Source organism: Marmota monax, unplaced genomic scaffold (genome assembly GCF_021218885.2).
Source record: "Marmota monax isolate L192 unplaced genomic scaffold, Marmota_monax_Labrador192_F-V1.1 WCK01_AAM20220418_F8-fsc00040, whole genome shotgun sequence".
In the NCBI taxonomy this organism is placed as follows: domain Eukaryota; kingdom Metazoa; phylum Chordata; class Mammalia; order Rodentia; family Sciuridae; genus Marmota; species Marmota monax.
This window is the reverse complement of record NW_026692782.1, coordinates 13,576,326-13,593,896: the sequence shown is the minus strand read 5'-3', so window position 1 is coordinate 13,593,896 and position 17,571 is coordinate 13,576,326.

Sequence of the window (17,571 nt, the reverse complement as noted above, 5' to 3'; positions counted from 1 at the left end):
GAGGCTTGGTTGAAGAGAAACAAGACATCGAAACCTTCCTGCTACAGTATTTTAAGTGAAGATGGAGAAGCAGCCTTACAAGACAAAATTGCTGGGACTGTCCCTGGCATCCGTTCTCTCTTTCACACGGCTCCGTCGTGGATCAGAAACATTTAAGCAGGTGGACATCACCCGCTGTCCAGGCACCGCATGCAGAATTCCAGTACAGCTGAAGGGATAGCATGGAGAACTAGAGAAACTTCTCCTGTTCCTTTGCGGGTAAACACCAGACAGGCTAGACCTGACCTCATTCAAAGACAAAAGTAGATGCTTATATTTAAAAAGTATTAGTATATTATGCTAACAAAATTATATGTGATGCATATGCGAGGAAAGAAAAGGAAAGATAGCTCATAGATCCTTAGACGAGGTCAGAAATAAAACACAAGTACATTATTTATCAGATATAGACAAAATTTATTGACTCAGGGACTGAAGGTAAAAAGATTATAGAAAAATGTATCAACCCAATGTAATAAAAATGCAATGGTTGCTATACCAACATCACAATTTCCAAAGAAAGGCCATTAAATTGGATATTAAAAAATCTTTTTTTTTTAAAAATAAATATAATCCACAAATATGTCAAATAGTGTATTTCAAAAATATATAATCAGGATATATATGAAGTAAATCCTCTATATGTAGAAATATGCCAAGACATCAAGTGGCAGACGAGAGTAGCTGGAGATTTTAACATGCTTGTCACCATCTTTGACAGAATAATTATGCAAAATACAGTGATAAAGAGGCTAGGAAATTCAGGCGTAGAATAGGGACTCAGGCACCAATTGTTCCTTTCAGGTGAGTAGTTGACTTGACCAAGCCTCGGTGGCTCTGCCTGTCATGTTAGGTCAATGCAGGTTCTTACATTGCAAAGACAATTGTTCTAAGGGTGCAGAGGGAACTCTGGGTGGCTGGCTGGTGGTAAGTAGAGGAGAAGGCCATCAGAGTGCTTGAGTCTCCATGGCTGCTCCATGAACGTAAAGAAGAAGGGAATCCTCCCTTGGCATAAGAAAAGGTAGCGTGGGCAAGGCATAGACAGGGGCAAGCAGGGTAAGGTTGGTTGGTGTTGATTTTATTTATTATTATTTTTAGGGAAGAACCCAGCCACACTGGAGTGTAGGTACAGTTATAAATACAGCAGCTGCAGTAGTGGGAGAAGATGCTGGAGGGATTCTTGGAGCATCCGAGAGCCTTAGATTCCGACAGACTGACTGTGGGCCTCTGTGCTCTGGCCTGAACGGTGGAGTGACTCATGACTCCTAGGATGGGGTTCCTAATAAGCCCTATAGAATGTTTCTGTTCAACTTTAAAAATCATGGTTAGAGCCGGGTGCGGTGCTACACCCTATAATCCCAGTGGCTTGAGATGCTGAGGCAAGAGGATCACGAGTTCAAATCCAGCCTCAGAAACTCAGTGAGACCCTAAGTAGCTCAGCAAGACCCTGCTTCTAAATAAAATATTAAAAAAAAAAAGGTCTGGGGATGTGGCTCAGGGGTTAAAGATTGAACCCCTCGGTTCAATCTTTGGTATCAAAGAATAAAATTTGATTAAGTAACATAAAATTATATTAACCCCTGTTAACCCTTTTTAGTCCCATATTAACCCCTTTTTGGTGTGTAGCTCAGTGGGATCAAACACATTGATCATCCAGCACAGCTCCCACCCGTGTTCCCATCCATCTCCAGAACTTGTTTCATCTGTAAAACTCAAACTCCCTGCCTGTGAGCCAACAGCTCCTCCCTCTCCCCTCTCTATAGCCCCTGGACCCACCATTCTCTTTCTCTCTCTGGGATGACTGTTCTAAGTACCTCATACAAGAAGAGCTTATTTCTCTCGAGGTCTACCCATAGGGTAGCACGTGTCAGGATTCCTTCTTTTTAAAGGCTGAGTGATCTTCCATTGCATGTTTAGACTGTGTTTTGTCTGGCCATTCCATTAGTGGCAAGTGGTTGCATCCACATTTTAGCTACTGTGAATAAGGCTGCTCCAAACAAAGGGTGCACAAATGTCCTCTTTGAGACCCTGGCTTCAGTTCTTTTGTGGATATGCCCAGCAGTGAGCTTGTTGGATCTAAAGGTAATCCAGTGTTAAGTTACTGAGCAACTGTCTCGTAGGACCATTGTACCTGTCCACCGATGGTGTACCAGCGTTCCGATTTCTCACCATCTTCACCAGGACGTGCAGTTTTCTTCTTATAGTAGCCATCCTGAGAGATGTAAGATGGCATGACAGTGTTTTTGAGGTACATCTCAAACATGATTGGAGATGTTGAACATCCCTTCCTGAGCTTATTGGGATATGCCTAGCAGTGAGCTTATATCCTTCCTGTATAAATTCTCACAAGCTCCTTGAAATGTTTAAGTAGGAGGCAGTTCAGGTTACAAATTCAGAATCATCTTCGGTGTGCATCATTGGCGATTGCTGATGCTGGTGTTGTTGCTGTCATTATCTCAACAAGTGACTACGCCCCCACCCTGTGGTTTAAAGGAACCATTAAGGCATTTGAAGCAAGGCAACACCTGATCAATTTCGTGTTTCAAAAATAGCTCTGACCTGACACAGTGATGTAAAATTGGAGGACCACCGATGAATTTGTTTACTTTTTATTTCCTCATGCTGGAAAATGAGAATCGGGCCAATCTGACATTTTATTTGGATTTGTTCATTTTCCATTGCAGGTGTATTGCTGCAAAAAGTGGCATGAGGACCTAATTATTCAGGAGATACTTAAAGGGCTGGCAAAAACATTACTGCTTTGTAGACGGGCTGATACCCCAGTTTTCCTTATCATTGCTTTCTCTAGAGAGCCCCCCTGCCCCATGCAAACCATCAGCATTATTTCTGGAGGTAAGGTAAACATTTTAATCTTTGTGGCCTGATCTTGATGGAGAACAGATCAACCAAATCCCGCTCCTGCCTGCAAAGCAATCAATACCAAGGAAGAAAATGAAAAGCACTTAAACCAAACTTCCTGAATGGATACTCCCAAGAAACACGGGAAGGATTTTTTTCCTTAGAAAGGTTATCTTGGAGGTTTGAATCTTTTACAGAGCCCTAACAAATGGCTCAGAAAAGGGATTAGATGGACTCCCTGGGAACGGTAACGATTTTAATGTCACTGTTGAGGTTGACAAAAATAAAAATATTTCCTTAGAAAATGTGAACGAGTGGAAACCTTGTTCCTTGTTTGGGCTCCAGGCCGGCAGGACTAGGGAAAGCCTGGTGGCCCAGCGGAGGAGGTCCTCACCCGATACGTGGTTTTGGATGCCTGGCAGTGCCTCCTTACCTGCTCCAATATGGGTGAGCAGGTATGTGACATCCCAAGTAAGACATTTCATTCATTCAGTCTTGGCAGGCGTCACTCCTGGGCTCTCTTGGCTCCTCTGCTTTTCCTGGTTTCACCTCCACCTACTTCTCCTCTCTCCCTCCACATGCCCCCCACGCTTCCTGCTCCACCTTATGCTCTCCAGCCTTATCGTCCTACTGTGCCCTTGATTTCTACCCCTTCTCCTACTCACCCTTTCTCGCTCCAGACTCACAAGGTCTAAGCTCTGCACCTTATGTTCCTCAGGTGTCCCAAACTCGACGTCTAAAACCATAAACTTTTCCTAAGAAACCAATCCTACCACTTACTCCGCTCCTAAACCCTTGTTTTTATCTTGGAAATCTATGACTACTTTCCCCCCCATCTGTTTAATGAATTAACCAATCCAGTTGTTTCTAGCTTCCCATGTTGTTCTTGGACCATCCACCTCTGATTTCACCCATCCGTCAACTTTATCTCTTACCTGTGTCGTTCAACGGTACCTCATCTGGTCTGATTCCCATCTACCTTTCTTCTAGTACAAACTCTGGATTGCTTTGCTTAAAATGCAAATCTAATTATTTTATCACCAGTCACTACTTCCACACCTTTTATCACTTCCAAGAAGAGCCATGTGCTGCGGGACTATGTTTTGGTCAACGATGCACTACATACACAAGAGTGGTCCCATGGAGCTGTCAAAGTCTTATGGCCTAAGGATGCTGTAGTCATGGTAACACCACAGAGCAAGGCACCCCTCAGATGGTGATGCTGGTATAAATAAGCATATTGTGTTGTCAGTCCCGAGAGGATTGCAACACAATTACATACAGTACGTAACACTCGATAATGTTAATGAATAACTATGTGACTGTATTATGAATTTATTATATTTTTATCATTATTTCAAAGCTGCTCTCACTTATAATAAAGCTTTCTCTAAAAAACTATTGGAGTGTTTTGTAGCAGCAGCCTCACACATTTTCTGTTTATCTCACTTCTCACTCACATGGAGAGGCCGCGTGGAGTAGTCCTCCCACACTGTTTAGAATTGTGTGAGTCCGCGCTGTGATGCTTCCACATGGATGACACATTTCCCAGAGGTGTCCAGTCTGAACAGCTCGTGACTGTCCTCCCAGGAAAAGGCCCAGACTCTGGAACATGGCATGCGGTGGCCTTATCTCTTGCAGTGACTTTTGGCCAACTCTGCCCCTGATCTTAGGTGGAGTCCCTGACACCTTGTTCTTCTCCCATTAGCTCCTCATCTTTGGGCCTCTCTTCCCTTCTGGGGCTCTCAGTTGCTGGGCTGAGTCTTTCTTACCCTCCTGGTTTAGCTCAGAGACTATGACCTCCTGAGAAGCATTTCCTGGGCCTGCCCGCAAGACTGGACCTATGGTTTGGAGTTTGATGCTCCCCAAAGCCTCCCCCTGTTGAAGGCTTGCTGCCCAGCCTGTTGGGAGGCGGAGGAGCCTTTGGGAGGTGGGCCCTAGTGGAGGAGGGGTGTGCCAGTGGAGGCACCCTGGGTCCCCTGCCCCACCTCCCCTTCCCTTCCTGGATGCCACAGGCCAGCAGCTTTGCTCCACCATGTGCAGTTATGATGTTCTGCCTGCCACAGGCCCAGAAGCAAGTGAACAGACTGTGACTAAAACCTGAGACTGTGGACCACAGTAAACCTTTCCTTCTTTAAGTTGTTTGCCTTAGGTATTTTGTCACAGTCACAGAAAGCTGATTAACACACTGGTTTATGTGTCCTTGTTGTGTCCTGCCATAGAACTCTCTACTTCTCCCTATGAATTACTTATAATTCTATACTGTAATTGTTAATATTCCACAATATCTTTCTAAAGCTACGTGTTCCTTGAAGAAAGATGCCATTATGATCATTTGTAACCACCTAGGATAGTTGCATGCTCATAGTAGGTGTTCAAAAATATTTTTTTTGGAAGAAGAAGAAAGAAGAGGAAAAAAGTGAGTTTGTGGCATTCAAGGTTATTAAGCCTGGAGTAATTGAATTTTCAGAGAAGATGACTTTAAGTACATTCCTCAAGAGTTTCCAACTGTGCTTAATTTCTTTCATGCTATGTTTAGCACGGAATTAAACACATTAATTATATGAACAAAATTGTTTAAAAAAAAAACAAATGGCTTTGTGTCTATTTTGCATCTAAATGTAGCTAAGTTTTGTAAACTTTAATATGTCTAAACCAAAGTCCTTACTTATTCACTTTGGTTCTGGGGATTGAACCCAGAAGTGCTTTATCACTGAGCCACCCATGTCTTCACCCTTTTTATTTTTATTTTGAGACAAGAGTCTTGCTAAGTTGCTCAGGGCCTTGCTAAGTTGCTGAGACTGCCCTTCAACTTGCTGTCCTCCTCCCTCAGCCTCTCAGGTAGCTGGGATTACAGGCATGCACCACCTTGCCTAGCTTATGACTTTATCCCACTCTCCTCTAGCCCAGAGGAGGCCTGACTTCTATGCATGTCCACATGCCACACATTTTCTCTTCCTAGCCCTCCGTTTTTAGGCTATGTTCATATCTTCCATTCCTGTCGATCTTACTCTTATGAGTACCAACTAATTCTTAGTAACCACAGGATTTTTGCACACATTCTTCCCTTAGCTTGGGGACTGTTTCTTTCCTCCTTTTACCGAATGTCCGTGTATCCCTCAGTTCTCAATCAAGATGTTGGCTTTCCTATAAAGTTCCGTTGATTCTTTCGGGTCCTCTGCTATTTACACCTACGTTTCCCTCTTTACTTCTTAGAATTGTGTGTGCGTGTGTGTGTGTGTGTGAAAGCATGACTATTTGATTAGTATTTATCTCCTCCACTGTGCTGTAAGTTCTTTAAAAGTAAAAACTCTGTCTACTTCTGTTCCACAATAGATCACTAGGGTCTAGAATATTGTCTGGACATAGTGGGTGCTCAATGTGTACTTGCTAAATTGTCACTGATAACTCTTTCCTTAGGGATCAATGAAATATTCCAGGAACGCAGCTAGCATGACTGCACAAGTGAGACATGTACAAGTGAGACAGGTTGGGATGAACAGGGACTTTCTGATGACTCTTTTTCTGCACCCCAGGCTCGCTCCTACTGAGGGTGGAGGCTGGAGGCCACCCCGGTGGCCTGGGGACGATGCCAAGGAAGCTGAGAATGGGGACGGCCCCTGCCCCAGCCTGTCCGGCACAGGTTCACTAAACCTGCCTGGGGGACTTCCTGCCTTTTGTCGCCATTTGTCCCCTCTTCTCTCTAAGCACTCTCCTTGCCCCAGAGCCCCCAAAGATGGAAATTTAAAACAAAAAGTTTCTCCTCTTTTCTGTCAATAAAACCTATTTTCCTACAGATTTTACTTGGAATATTTGTGGAGCGCAATGAGCCTAGGAGCCCAGCCTCTAGCCCCCAAGCTTGACATGAAGCTATCTCTACAGGAGTAAATATGTCTAGTGGACCTGGAGAGGTGAGCCAATGGTGCTTCGGGAGGCAGTACCCTTGATGAAAGCCCCCAGGCTGCTCACATTTAAAAATGGAGTATGTCTCCAGATCACTAAACTCCATTGTGCTGTGTGGAATCAGTTTTCTCACCTAAGTCCCTTATTAACATTTAGCCAGATTCTAGATTTTTCCCGACACGTTCAAGCCAGTGTTTATGACTTGCTCCTGTTCTCCCGAAAAAATGCAACCACAGACTTGATTCAAAGCTCAGTTTTTTTCTACCCCTGCCCCCTGCACCCAAGGCAGGCTGGCTCGCTCTCTCCCTGACTTGAAGTGCCCAAACTGGTGTCTTCGCTATCCACACCCTCCTCTTTTCCCCATTTCTGGAGCCCATGTAGAAGCATTGGGAGGTAGAAATTTCTTGCTGATTCTTATCTTGGTCCAAGTTACCAGAAAAGAGAGCAAAACTTATGTACCAACAGCTTATTGGGAGTTAAGAGCCAGAGAAGGAAAAGGAGGGAAAAGGATGAATCATGCAGAGAAGAAAGAGAACAAAGGGGAAGGGAGGCATGATCCAATTGACTACAGCTTTACAAAACGTGTCGCTCCTGGCTGGCTTTCAGGAAAGGACAAGTGAGCTGTATCTCAGGATGGTCCATCCAGAGGGGTCACAGTTTGTCTGCCAGCTCCCCTCCATGCCCATCTCTCACTGATCAAAGCCTGCTCTCTTCCTCATGCTTCTAGACTACACCAGTGGCCTCCTCCAGTTGATTACTGAGGAGGCCCACAGGCCTGTTCAGTCTGGTACACGGACCTTTTCCAGTGGCTAGAACTCCACTCAGGGCTCCTGCATCTGGGGGTAGCAGTGGTAGTGGCAGAGATCTAACTTCTTGTCTGGCTGAAAGAATGAACAAGGCTCGACATCGGAGAAATGCCCGTTTATTGAGGAACAGCTCTGCACATTTATAGAGCAGGGGACGGTTTGACAGTTATGACAGTTTAACGGTTTGACAGTTGGCACTGGGCACTTTCTGATTGGTGGGTAAGGATCATGTGAGTCAGCAGGGCTAGTATGATTGGTGGGTAAGGATCATGAGAGTCAGCAGGGCTCACCATTGGATGACTCCTCCTGCTGCTGTCTGGGGGATGGGGGAAGTAGTTTTTGGAGCCTGGTCGACTCCCAACACTGGCCATACTGCAAGAGCATCCATCAGCTTTGTGTTGCTGTGATCAAAGCACTTGGAGAGAATAACTTAGAGGAGGAAAGGTTCACTTTGGCTCACAGTTTGGGAGGTGTCAACCCATGACTGGTTGGCACGAATGAGGAGACATCATGGCTGAAGGGCCTGTGGAGGGAAGATGCACAGCTCATGACAGTCAAGAAGAGAGAGTGAGGAAGAGAAGAAGGTATCAGGGTCAGAGAGAGTCCCCAAGGCCTCCAGATAGCTGCTTCTCTGTCCACACACCACCTGCCCACAGTCACCACCTCGTAATCCATTCGAATTCTTAATCCATCAAATGGATGAATCCACTGACGAGGCCACAGTTCTCAAGGTCTGATCTTTTACCTCTGAACTCCACTGCATTGCTGGACACAGGAGCTTCGGAGGGGACATCCCAGATCCAAGCTATTGCACGCTGCCAGGAAGCCAGAGAGGCACGTGGTTCCCCGGAGCAGACCACTCCTAGGCAACTTGGATAATGCACATTTCCTTATGATGTGCAGGTCTCACCTGGGGCTGGATACCGCCCATTATTCCCGAAAAGAAAGCTTAGTTCTTTGAGGTGACGGCAAGTTTCCAAGTCTTGAAAAGGTTTAAAGAAACTCAGACAACTTGGCTACGTGGCTGTTGAGATGTCATTTATATTTGTCACTGTCCTCCTCCACCCTCCTTAACACTTACCTTATTCTCAACTGGTAATTGGAAGGATCTGAAGACTCTGCCCCTTCCTCGTCTTGCCCTTCTTGAGTAATGGCTTCCACAGCTGTTTACCTACGTTGGGTGCAGGTGCACTGAGGTTGTCCCAGGGACCCGTGTTTCTTCCCTGTGTAGCATCCCTAGGTCCTTATGGTAATCAGGATGGATTTTCTGAAGAACAGTTGTGGTTTCTTTCTTTGCCTCCTGGTCCGTTGTCACGAGGAGCACAAAGGGGCCGTATGTTGGTTATGTCTTCCAGATCAATGAACCCCTTGCTGTGTCCTCTGGTGACAGCCTAAGTGACGGGGATAGGGTGGATCTTATTCCCACGCTTTGTTTCTGGGTGTACTCTAGATCTCAGGAGCACAGTTCAACATACTGGCTGTTGGGTCAATGCATATACTGCATCTGGATGTCCCCAGCCCTGATAAGTGCTGTTCTGAATAGACATGTTAGCTGAGCATCTAACAGGTCATTCCACTGTTCTCAGGATGCTGCTTCTGGGACATGGAGGACACAGTCAGACTAGTGAAAGGAGCTGCTATGTAAAATGACCTACCAAGTGTACTGATCGTGACTCTGACGCATGGCATGAGTCCCTTCACCAGTACTAGTTACGAGTCACCCTTGGCTGGAGAGGAAACGTCGTAGCAGTTCATTTCCTGCTGGCACAAGGACAGTTCCAACAATCGTCAGTGGACGAGGCCCTCTGGTCTCTTCTCCATCACCCCTTAGTCACAGGAAACCCGAGGAAGCTGGGGTGAGTTGAGGGGTCACTACTTGTACAACATCAGAACATGACCTGGGAGTCTAGGCTGCTTGTTCTCATGATTTGTTTTTGTCTTCTGGGTCTGCTGAGCCTTGATGCAGAAATACTACCTTATTCCATAGTGGGTTGCTGCTCTATGTCCTTTCATGTAGGACTTGGTAGATTGAATGTCCATTGTGGACAGCTTCTATAGGTAAATCATTTTGTGCCTCATGGTCAGATGTGTAGACTCTACTAGGGTCAATAGCATGGCCGACCTGATTTTCAGAGGGAAAGTAGTCTCTGCTGTGCTGCAGGGTGCTAGGCATCTGTGCATGTGTCTCCAGCTGTCAGAGACTCCATAGAGTCACGAGTTCTTTAACCACGGGGTCTGCTCACACTGACTGATGTGAGGAACGTTCTGCAAACCTTCCTTTGCTAAGCTTCTCTCAAAACCTGAAACCTCCAAGCCACCCAATCAAGGAGTCAGAGATATATTCACATGGTGCTATATATGCACCCCAAATCCAAACAGTGCTATTGGAAGCCTAAAAACATCACCAGTGGGACACATGACCGAACAGTCAGAGATTTTCCAAATGTTGGATCTTTCATGGGGCATATGTGGGGTTCTTCAGAGAACACATTTGATCTCTCCCTTGCACAATTGTGTAATGCAAGAGATTTAGCTCTGGATCTACCTCTTCATGATCCCCACCCCCCCACACACACCAAAAGAGGCTCTTATTGGAGGAGACTCAATACCCAGTGAAATATCAGCAAGAGGGTTCAAGCCCAGCTACTTTCCTGGGTATCCTCTCCTCCAGGAAACTCTAATGTTATTTCCACATTATAGAGAGGACTTGAAGGATGCTTCACTTTGATCCTTACTGCCACCCATACTCTCTCTCCAATTCCCTATTCATCTGCTTAAGTAATACAGAAGCATATTGAAAGGATTTATAGATACTTCAAAATCTAAAGAAGGAGCAAAATATAAGTAATTGTGTTTAACAGCTTTCCATTACTGTAACAAAATACTTGAGAAATGTCACCTTGTAAAAACAAAAAGGTTTCTTTTAAAGGCTCCAGTCCATGATTGTGCAGATCCATTGCTTTTCAGCTTCTGGAGAGGGATACTTGATGGCCGCAGAGGGGAGTGCATCACAGACCTAAACTACTCATTTTATCATGGACAGGAAGAAAAAAAAGAAGAGGAAAGGGCCAAGGTCCCACAATCCATTTCAGGGAACACCCCCAATGACCTAAAGATCTCCCACTAAGCCTTACCTTTTAATGACACTTTTTAATAGTGCCGCCACCTGGGAACCAAATCTTTGGCACATGGGCTTTTGGAAGATGGTTAAAATCTAAATTATCATGGATACTGTTCTTTTTGGCACTCTTACCTTCTCAAATAATTCCCCAGGAGGACACCTTCCTTGACCATCACAGGGAGAGAAGGGAATAGCAACTCTCCAGGAACAATGTTCTCCCCAAGAGGCTGGCAAACGGTCCCTTCCCCTGAGTTGTCTTGTTTCCACTGGTGACGGGAAGTCCTCTCCGTATTGATGACTTTCAGTAAATTCTGCTGGGAAGTGACTGGGTTCCACCACAGACAGATCTGGACTTTAAAACGTAGGGTCCTTCCCACACTTTTCCAACCACTCTAGGTCTTGGTCATAATTTCAGGACAAGAGAAATCATCCGTCTCAACATCTTGTATGCTCAGTACACATCTCCTTTAGACCATTCAGGACAAGCCGTTAACACTGATCTTTATATTAATAAAGTCATTTTCAATGTAGAGAATGTGAATTGGAACTCTAGGAGAGATGTGTACTATACGTGTACCTCAAGCTAATGAAGCGAATTGTATCAGTTATAAATGACTTTCAGGCAGACAATGAGATGAAAGGATGATTTAATTCAAAGACAAACAAAATAAATTTGGCTTCTCTGATACAGTTTGCCATCTTGAATTCCCATAAGACTTGGGGGAAGGAGCTTGCATGGGGCTTGTTTTTGGGTGGTCAGTGCCATGACACTCTTAGTGCACTTCTTCTGGGGAGCACTTGGTCTGGCCAAACTTCCCCATTTTTAAAGATTTTTAATTCAAAGTGTCTTGAAGATCTCATTGCTTATCAAATTTGTACGTGTGCCAAGACATTTCATCAGGAAATCTACATATCGTGGAGTCGGTCCTGAGTCTCAATTTTTTACCACCTCCACTGTGTCTGAATGATTTGATCCTATGCTTCATGCCATTACCTCTCGTAATTCCTAATTGCCATTGACAGCTGGGCTGGGTCCTTGAAGTGATCTTCTAGGTTGGATTCCACATTCTGGACACAACGTCAACCATGCTAGCTGGCTAAATGCTGCAAATGCTGTCGTTGGTTGACCTGGTGTTGGAAAGGGGTTGGGGCATTCCTCAGGCCTAAAGGGAGGACTTGAAACTCCGACAATAGCAAGTATGTATTGATTTTGTACTGAATGCCAGGAACTAAACATTTTACATGCATTATATCGATCAGTCCTCAGACTCGTCCCTCGGAGGTCAACTCTATTATTATCTCTATTTTGTAGATAAGAAAATTGAGATCAAGAGGCACTATTGCATAGGGTCAGGCAAGGTCGATGAGAAGTCAGGAGCAGGACTGAGTTTAGGTCTGAGAGTGGCTGAACTCTAGGCTCATGACCACTGTACTGTGTTTCCTCCTGGAATGTGGAGTGAGTTCCTTTTGACTTGGCCTCTTTTCTGGCCTCTTTTCACAAAAAGAGTTCAGCCACTCTCAGACCGAAACTTAGGTCTATCAGTACCTTTAACAGGTACTGATATCAGTACCTTTAACAGGCCTGAATATAAAATAATTCTGGGAGAACTTAATCCATCTTCTGCCTGAAATGCTGGTTAAGCACCCGGCTAAGGAAGATCTCTGTAGCCCCTTCAGCTTTCAATCAAGATTTCTCGGGAGACCCAGACACTGTTTCTCAATGTTCCTCAACCTGTGCAACACACTCCCTTCACCTAGGATGAGGAGAGGGGTTTGCCGTGGACGGGATTTCCTTGTATCAGTTTTGGTGTTGGTGATCTTCCTTTGTCCTGATTGTCAAGGGCATAGAGTCTTCCAAGTCTCCATCTGTGGACAGTGAGCGGATTTTAACTCAGTCACCTGGAACTTCTGTGCTCACGGAACGTGGACCAGGAGAGGTCTTCTCTCTGCGTGGTCAGAGGTCCTGCTTCCTGATCTGTGGGACTTGTTTCAAAGCTCTCTGCAGTTAGAAGGTCACCTCTTCCTACCTTTCACACAGCGTTAGGGTCCCGGGGTTTTCATGTGCCTCTTTGGTACTTAGTATTTTATTTCTTTTAGTAATTTATTATATTTTTCTTTGGACTGTCCCAAATCCAACCCATTCAAAAACTGAAACTCTGTTTTCCTTTATTTTTAATTGCCTTTACGAGCCACATTCCCATTCAGAAGAGCATTTTATCTTGCCATTACTTACTCTTAATTTAAAAGTGTCCTTTGAGTAATATTCCCATTCAGGCATTATCATCTCAATACCATGCACAGCTCTTTTTATGAACGTTCTTCTTATTCTTATGATTCTTTCTCATCCTACATTTAATTTAATGGCGATATGAAGGACATCTCCCTTTGATACGTTGTATCATTTTGTTATGTGCCGCAGTCTGGCTGGGCACACAATCACGAGCCACCACACAGCTTGTAGATTCAAACAGCAACTCTTTATTCCCGAACTCACACCGGCACTCTACAAACACGTTCTGGGGAAATCCACGTTCTCTGCCCAAATCCACCACCACTGGGCTTCTCTCTCCCTAAAAATACTGTCTGAATCCCGTGAGAACTCAAGGGGAACTCAGGCAGCAGGATACGTCCTATTCCCAGCAGGAATAATCTTAAACCTGGAACGCCCTAAACCCGATTATCCTAAACCGGGAACACCCTAATCCCGGATCCGCCCTGGTCCTTGAGCAAGGTCACCTAACTGCAATGTCACTGCAAAATGTCCTATTTCCACGAGTCCTTCCACTAAGCAACATGGGGTACGCTGGCAAGGAAATTGTCATACCTACTTGGCTAATGGCTCCCAGCAGTTATGCTCTTTAATCAAAAATTTCAAAAGTGCTTATATTTTTACTGCCTCAGGCAATAAATATGACGTGATGGTGCATATTTTTTTCTTATCCTTATTTCTAATATAAATGTCATAATGTTTTCTGATTTACTAATGCAGGACATCAGCAAAACTTTGCCTCATACTTGGCCTATAATCTATAACCTTTGAAAAATTATCTTTGCCAAAGCTCCCTTCTTTGTCTTCCCCTCTCACTACTTTTTTTTTCTTTTCTCTTCTAAATAGTCATTCTCCATATGTTAGCTAAAAAAATGAAAATCTGGGGGAATTTTCCTGTAAGCAATGTATAAACAGGGGCCAGTTTTTCATGTAGTCATTGGTTATTGCCTGTATTAGCCTGCAGTGTCACCAAACTGGCCAACAGCCTCTTTTTCATGGGGTGAAAGCTTTGCATGTGCCAAGTTTCAGACAGGAAATGGAAGCCCTGGGTCACGATTTTTATGAAGATTCTGAAACTCTGCCACTTACAGTCTTAGAGGCTATGTGCCGTGAGGTCTGCATCGGTTAGAATACACCAGGTCATCCTGTGTGAACAAAAAGGAAGGTCCACGGCATACAATAATGCAGCTTGTTTCTTGTTGATGGTGCATGGCCCTCAGGTCAGCAGCTGGGCTCCTTGTGGTGTTTCAGGGATCCAGAATGACCTGCAGCCAACATCTTGAATAAGGCTCCATGTGTCCCAGGGACAAGAGCACGGTGGTGTCTCATGTGTGGGCTCCTAATGCTTCCAGGAGAAATGACCCCCATAGTTCAAACGTGGTCACAAGACCTCTGCCAAGCCAAGAGTGTGCAGGAATGCTGTCCTGCTGTGGAAGAATATTCCATGCTCTTTGGTGGTGGAAGACCCTTCCATGGTCTGCTCTGGGAGGGGAAAGAGCAGTTACTGGGAAATGATGCCATCCTTTCTATGTCAGGATGCCATCTGTTGTCCCATGGTGATTGATTCAGCTTCTACTGTTGTTCTCAGTTGCACCAGGAGGATAAGACAGAGGGGAAATGTGCACTTCTGTCTTGGATCCGGATTCCCTTATGGTTCCTTAGTTGGACTGGATCATGTATAAGCTACAAAAACTTTTATTTTGAGCCTCTAGCATAATACGTTCATCAGAGGGAGGCTGAGGGACTATGTGGTCATTTTCCTTATGAATACACCTTGAATTGTCTCACTTTATTAGAACAACAGGGAGGAAAATACAAACCCAAGCATAATGACACCAACCAAAAATCCTTTTTCACCTACAATCTAGGCTGCAGTCAATAGAAACATCCTGAATCCCATCTTTCGTAGGAATCCCCACCCCCTGGGGTCAAAGAAGCGGAGCATTTCCTTTTGACACTTGGGTTAAGTCCAATTTTGTGAATTATTTAAATTTTACTCTTTGATCTATTGGACTCTGCTTCGTGATTTGCTCCTGATTCTGCTTAATCTCTTATTTTTGACATTCCCTGACAGCCCTTCCACTTGTTAAGCTAATGAAAAACAGGAGTGGAGGGAAATATCACAAATGTCTATGTCCTAAGAGGAGTTGAAAACATGATCAGTTTGACTCACCAGATTTACCAGGCTGGGTCCCTGAGAGAGAGAAACTCTACAAAGACACCCACAATTCTGGCCTCCTCGTGTTCCTGGCCCGCGTAACCAATTTCTGTGTGTGCGCCAGACTCGTAGCTAGCTTATAACCAAGAGAGCATGGCTAAGGGTTGGGATGACCCTCCATGATTGTTTCCTGACATCATTCTTTGGCTGGTTAGCAGATTTGAGCTAGTCTCTCCCTACCCTTGCTAGCTTTGTTTTTTGGTACCTGGGATTGAACTCAGGGGCGTCAACCACTGAGCCACATCCTCAGCCCTTTTTTTCTATTTTATTCAGAGACAGGGTCTTACTGAGTTGCTTAGGGCCTCACTAAATTGCTGAGGCTGGCTTTGAACTTTAGATCCTCCTGCCTCAGCCTCCCCAGCCGCTGGGATTACAGGTGTGCTCCACCACACCAGGCCCTTGCTAGTTTTGAAGAAGCTAGATGCCATGAATTCTGCACCTGCAGGAACCCAACTGCTGCAAACAACCATGAGAACAGGGAAGCAGGTGTCTCCCTAGCAGAGCCTTCAGATGGGAATTCTCTGAAGGCTTGTGAGACCGTGTGCAGAGGACACAGCTGAGCTGTATCGAGACTCCTGACCACAGACACTGTGATATAATAAAACTATGGGATGTTATTCTGCTGAGTCTGTGGCAATTGTCACACAGCAACTGAAAACTAATACAACCCTGAGCATTCAGGAAAACTTTTGAGGGGGGTCACAGATGTGTTTGTTCTGGAACATTCATTCCCAGCAGGTGAAAGAGGGAAAGTAAACACTCCAAGGGTCGTTCAGAGTCCTGAGATCTAGACTGGTTCCCTAAACAGCTTCCAAACCCACATCCACTCTCTTTACTTCCCCCCAGGTGAGGAATATAAAAACTGGAGGCCAAACACCGTTTATTCTTCCTGGTGTCTGTGGTCAGTGACGTGCCTGTTGAGGAGGCCGCGGAGGAGGCACCTCCTCCTGGAAGCCCCTCTTGCCTGCAGCATCCTCCTTGCACAACGGTGTGTCCCTTGTTGGGTCAGGATGCTGGTGGCTCCTCATGGCCCTTGCTGTGATATGAGCTCTCTCTTCCCGAGACCTTGCTTGACCTTCAGGTCCACGGCACCCAGAGAGGTGCTGTGTTTACTCTGTATGGCACCCTAATTTCCTTTCAACGAAGCCTTGGATTTGTGATAACTTTTTTCACATAATACACCAAGTTTCTTTGTCCTCTTAGGATTTGTGACATTTTGCGACTTTTTCTCGGACCTTCTTACCTTTTTTCAAAAGTCCCTGATTTGCCCCTGACAATAACCTAGCACAGGATGAGGCACACTGACTGATTGACAGGGTCCTTCCTTCCTTTGCTTCACTGCTGCTGCCCAAATGGTCAGAATAGGAGAGGGTAAGAAAGGGATGTGGAGGGACGGAGGGAGGGAGGGGCCATGGTTCAGAATGCTATTTTAGTGTGTGTTACACAATACCCAACTGAGAATGCCTGAGTCAGGAAGGGTTAATCACTGGACCTTCCTAAGGGAAATTTGGTGGCATAACCATGAATTCAAATATGCATGTTTGGAAACTCACATAGCAAACATGCTTTCCACTGTCCTGCCTTGCCATTTTTGGTATATGGATGATCTTTCCCCACATGGTCACAGCATGGCTGCCATAGCTCCAGACATGAATTCTATCCTTATGGAGAAGATCCAAAGGCAAGGAGGGGCAAGGGAAGCACCATAATCAACACTCATCCCCTAGGGGTGGAAGTAGTCATCTTTCTTGAACTCAGGGGAGGTTGACCAACCAGCAAATTTGGGGTTCTGCCAGCCAGATGGATGTGGAAGAGCTGATCTGCTCTTGGCAACCAATAATTCCTGCCTCAGAATAGAGCCACCAAGAAGCAACCTGGTTTATTTTGATTACGGGGAGGTTAGTGGCAGTTAGATCTAGAACTCTAGCCTCCTGCACCCTCAGCATCGTGATTTTCCTCCTGCACCTTCTATAAAAAGGATTCAGGTGGTGAGTGGAGGGTGGTACGTGTTGACTGATAATCCAAAAGGAAAGTCTGTTTCAGAAGCACTTTCCTGTGGGAAAAAAGAAACAGTGGCCTCCTTCTCCTCGCCCAGCTCTGCAGGTGCTGCTGCTGGGTGCCCGGAGGCTGCTGACCGGCACAGCCCTGCGAGGCTGGCTCCGTGCCCCACCTGGGACCAATCGGAACATCTTGTCTCTTCCCTTCCACTGTGTCTGCTGTCTCCAACGCATATCCCCTGCAGGAGGGTGGAAAAAAACACGCCCTCCTCCTGTGAGTGTGTACCGCAGAGCAGCCGTTTGGCCCTCTGGTCCTGGTTATTTCTACAGAGCTGACACATGCAGGTTACCTGTTCCGC